The sequence below is a fragment of the Thamnophis sirtalis genome, unplaced genomic scaffold (genome assembly GCF_051295495.1).
Source record: "Thamnophis sirtalis isolate CommonGarterSnake01/CBP01778 unplaced genomic scaffold, rThaSir2_p1.2 scaffold_2, whole genome shotgun sequence".
Lineage (NCBI taxonomy): Eukaryota > Metazoa > Chordata > Lepidosauria > Squamata > Natricidae > Thamnophis > Thamnophis sirtalis.
Genome location: NW_028261382.1, coordinates 20,515,360 through 20,520,242, shown reverse-complemented (window position 1 = coordinate 20,520,242; position 4,883 = coordinate 20,515,360).

Genomic DNA, 4,883 nt, shown 5'->3' with positions numbered 1-4,883 from the left:
CCGGCAGCTGCTCCGACGTTTTGGAGACGGGACGTGCCGGAGGGTGGGGAGAGCGCCGGGCTCGGGCGGCCAAGCAGCGGCCTCTGCTGGCGGCTTTCGCTCCTGGGGAGGCTTCTTCGGGGGACCCACCCAAAGTCTCCGTTCCCGAGAGATTTTTGGTGTGGGCGGGGGGGGGGGGGGCAAAAGGGAAAAATGACCCAAAATATGTTGAGCTGAGAGGCAGGAAAGTTGGACAAGACGTTAGGTGGAGTTTCCCCCATTTTATTGTTTCTTTTCCATTTCTATTTAAACAGATTCCTCCGGATTTCCTTTCTTCAAATAATCGAAGTCCCATCCCAATCAGAAAAACTATGAAGCATCATTAGAAAGACCAACTCATGATTTTAACCTTGGTCTGACAAACCACTGTTTGTAATCTTTCTTCTTCCTTCCAATGATCTTTAAATTCCTCAAAGAAAATTCTAACATCTGTTTTTCCCCCCACATTCTTTTTGTCTCTTTCCCCAAAGCTCTTGTTATCTTTGTCAGGCTTCTGTTGCCCTTCCTGTGTGACAACTCCTTTTGTAAATCCACTAAAAAAGGTTATCCACATTGTTTCTGGTTTATTATTTGGATATCTTTTTACATTTTAAAATCTTCATCCAATTCAGAAGTGATATTCACATGCTCACATTTGCAAACCGGTAGGGAAAATAAGTGAATACCACCGCTGATCCAATTCTATTTGTAAGTCCATTATTTCCATATTTTTCTTGTAGATGATTTTTAAAAAAAATCCATCTGTAAGTCAGTTCCAATTTTATTCAATTCCAATACTAAAATTAAATAATTACAAAACTTCCTGGCCACTCCCAGTACACATTTCTTTTCAAACTGCCATCTGATGCCCTCTAGTGTCCAATCTTCACATTTTTTTATCAATATCCAAGTGGGTACCAAGTGAAAATCCAAAGGGATTTTCCCAGGAGAAAGGATTAACTTCAAAGTTTTCCATCAAGCCCATCTGAGCCAATATTCCATTTAAATCTTTACATTAATAAACTGCAATCACCCCTTTGCTGTATATTTCAGGAGGGAAAACTTATAAGACTTGTAATTTTCTATCTTAACAGATGAAAGAAGAATCCGCTTATTAAAGAAAACCAGACGTGGTTCTGAAGCCAATCTTTAACACAGCAGCTAAAAAAATAGCCAACCAAAGGGATTTAAAAGATGAGCTTTAGTTGACCCCTGAGTCTGTAAAATGAGTCTGTAAAAGACTAATAGCTTTGAGCTTGGTACAATCTTCCAACTCCCAGCTGTTTGCAAGAAACCACAAAAAATATTTGTTTTTGCTGTGTACACACACACACACACACACACACACACACACTTCTCCATAGTCCATATGGGTAATCTCAAATTCTCTCCTAGATCCAGAGAAAAAAATTCATCAATCTGGATCCAGCATACAGCTAATCCACAGTTTATGAGTATTTCTTTAGTCGCTGTTCAAAATTACAATGGCATTTGAAAAAGTGATTTACAACCAGTCCTTGCACGTATGACTGTTGCAGCATCCCTAGGGCAGCTGCTGGGCAACTGGCATGTGTTTATAACAGTTGTAGCTTGTGGTTGTTGTTTTGTGACCTTCCAAGCTGGTTTTCAACAAGCAAACTGAAAGGAGGAAGCCAGATTTTTTAAATGCCTGTGTGGTTCAACTGCAGAGATTCACTTAATAGAAAGCATCCCTAACAACAAGGCCAGAGAGTTAAATTGCCTTCTCTTGTTATGATTAAAGCAAGCATTCGAGACAACATGGTAGTGTTGGAAGAAATGTCCTTCTGGGTCTGGGTTCAGTTCCAAGTGGGGAAAATGACACTGGAAACATGGAGGCTGCTTGGAAAGATGGTTTAATGGTGGACAGGATCACATGGCTTGAGCTCCTGAACAGAAAAGGGGGATCTCAGGCTTCCAGATGTTGGGTGAAGAAGAAAAGGGAGTGAGATGCTGGAAGTCCCTGGTTTTATGCCCTCTCTGGCCTTTGATCTTGAGCTTGTATTCTGATTGGTTGTCAGACTCCCTTGGGGACATGCAGGGGCAACTCTCTAGGTTGTGAGTCCATGTTTCGTTGAGCATTGCTTCTTCCCAGGTGCCCTATGGTAAGATGGGTAAATGGCTAATACTATCATGCCTTAATCCCATCACCCTGGAGCTGAAGGGGGATCTCTGTTATGTAGAATAGACTGGCTCAGGCCTTTTAATGGCCCATTGACAAAGGTGGGGGCTATTAAGAGTGAGTCTGCTTCCTGCCTAAAAACATGTTTCTCCATTTCTTATTGGGGGAAATATAACCTGCCTTTTCAATATTTCCCAGGATATTTCATTTTTCTAGCAGACTGGGTTTTTAAAACCTTCCTACAGTAGGTACTGAGCGTAAGAATAATATTTCGAGCTGTTCTTTTAATGGAAAAAGTCCAACGTTTACCATCTGAACAATTTGAAAAAGAGATTTGAAAAGTTCTAAAGAGGGTTTATATAAAAACTTGCTATGGGTTTGCAGTCCCCAGTGGAATAAATCAATAGGCTCAAAGGATATTTGGAGCAGCTGAACTCCAAAGCCAACTAAGCATTATCCCATAATCCAGGGATGGGGAACCATGGCCCTTTTATGACTTGTGAACTTCAACTCCCAGAATTCCTGAGCCAGCATGGGAGCTTTACAACCTGTGGACTTCAACTCCCAGAATTCCTGAGCCAGCACCTCCCAGAAATTCTGGGAGGTGAAGTCCACACGTCATAAAAAGGCCCTGTTTCCCCATCCCTTCCATAATCCTTTCAGAAAACAGCTGTGCTTTTCTGCTGATCTATCCACAAAGAGATCCCTGTTTAAGGGAGACTACATTTAGCAGACAGTTGTTGGCTTGGCCATCCAGGAGCTCTTGTGGTGATTGTTGCTAACTTGTGTTCATTGCTCTAAAATAGATTAATTGCCTCAGACCAGTTGTGTAGGGGATAGACAAATATCTACAAATAAATTGAAATAAAAAATAGTTGGCTTTCTTTTTCCAACACCAGCTTTCTTCCAAGCAAGAGAGTGGCCTAGAAGGTGGAGCTTTTGCCTCACAGTCAGAAGACTGTGAGTTCGATCCTTGGTAAAGGCAAGTATCTGCTGAACAAAACTCCGCACTTGCGACAGGAAGGGCATCCAGCCAGTAAACACTCTGGTAGCTCCATTCAGTTGCCCAGACTCCACTTTGCAAGGGATTATGGGGTTGTTAAATGATGATGAACTGCCTTCCGAGCAAGCTTTCCCCAATTATTCATTAGATCAGGAGCCTCCAAACCTAGCAACTTTAAGGCTTGTGGTCTTCAACTCCCGGAAATCCCCAGCCACACATCTTAAAAGTTGCCAGGTTTGGAAGCCCCTGTATTAGATTATCCTTTCTTCAATAGTCTCTCTGTGTAACTATATCTATCTGTTTGTCTGTATGTTTATATAATATGGATCCGTGTGTGTGTGTGTGTGTGTGTGTGTGTGAGAGAGAGAGAGAGAGAGAGAGAGAGGAGAGAGAGAGAGAGAGAGAGAGAGAGAGAGAGAGAGAGAGAGAGAGAGAGAGAGAGAGAGAGAGAGAGAGAGATGATGCTTGCAATTCCTGAGGGTGCCTCTAGATGGAGCATTTTATTCAACAATCACAACAGACGGATTGTTGTTATTATTACATAACAATCTGGAAGACTAAGTGACAGCAGTCTGGGAGAAAAATAATGGTTAAGGATGAGCAAAGTTGATTTCTGAGTATCTTATATTTTGTAACAGTGGAAAATTCCACACTTAGATTTGTATTTTGAAAGGAGGTTGTACATACCATTCCTATGGAAAATGAGTTGGCATATTATCTTTTCTATCAGTCTCTGATGAATCTGTTTTAGAATGTTAAAAATCTGTTTTTAAAAAAGTCAGATTTACAAACTGGTATTAAAGGATGTTACAATAACTGCATAGAAATCACATGGAAGCTTCCCAGGAGCAGTAGCCAAATTCAAAAATATTTTAATTAACAGAAAACTTTGGCAAGATTTTTCTAAAATATGTCCTTCCAAACACACTTTTAAGGATGTAACAAATAACTCAAAAATGTTTTAGTCATATTCTTGGCGAACCGGTTGTTAAAGTGTATGCAGCCCATCTCTGGTGTGACCCGCAGAAAAAGCTGGTGGAACTGTGATTGCACTATCAGAGCTGCAATGAAACTTGATTTTCCCCCTATCTTGCAGATTTCCTTGGGTCTTTATATACTCCTTATTCATCTATCAGACAGAATAAAAAATAACATAGAATTCTAAAACAGGAAGGGACCTCGTAAAAGATAAAGATCCCCCTCGCACATATGTGCTAGTCGTTCCTGACTCTAGGGGGCGGTGCTCATCTCCGTTTCAAAGCCAAAGAGCCAGTGCTGTCCGAAGACATCTCTGTGGTCATGTGGCTGGTATGACTAAATGCTGAAGGTGCAACCTTCAGCATTTACCTTCCCACCAAAGGTGGCTCCTATTTTTCTACTTGCATTTTTACATGCTTTCAAACTGCCAGGTTGGCAGAAACTGGGAAAAGTCACTCTGTTACGCAGCACGAGGGATTCGAACTGCTGAACTGCTGACCTTTCTGATCAACAAGCCCAGCATCTTAGCCACTGAGCCACCCTCAGAGGTCTTCTAATCCAACCCTCTGCTTAAGACAGGAGACTTATACCATCCTGGTCAAATGGTTGTCTGATCTCTTCTTTAAAACCTCCAGTGATGGTCACCCACAACTCCAACAGACAGGCTCCCCCCCCCCCATTAATTGTTCTCCCTGTCAGGAAATGTCTCCTTACTTCTAGGCTGGATCTCTCTTTAACAACCTT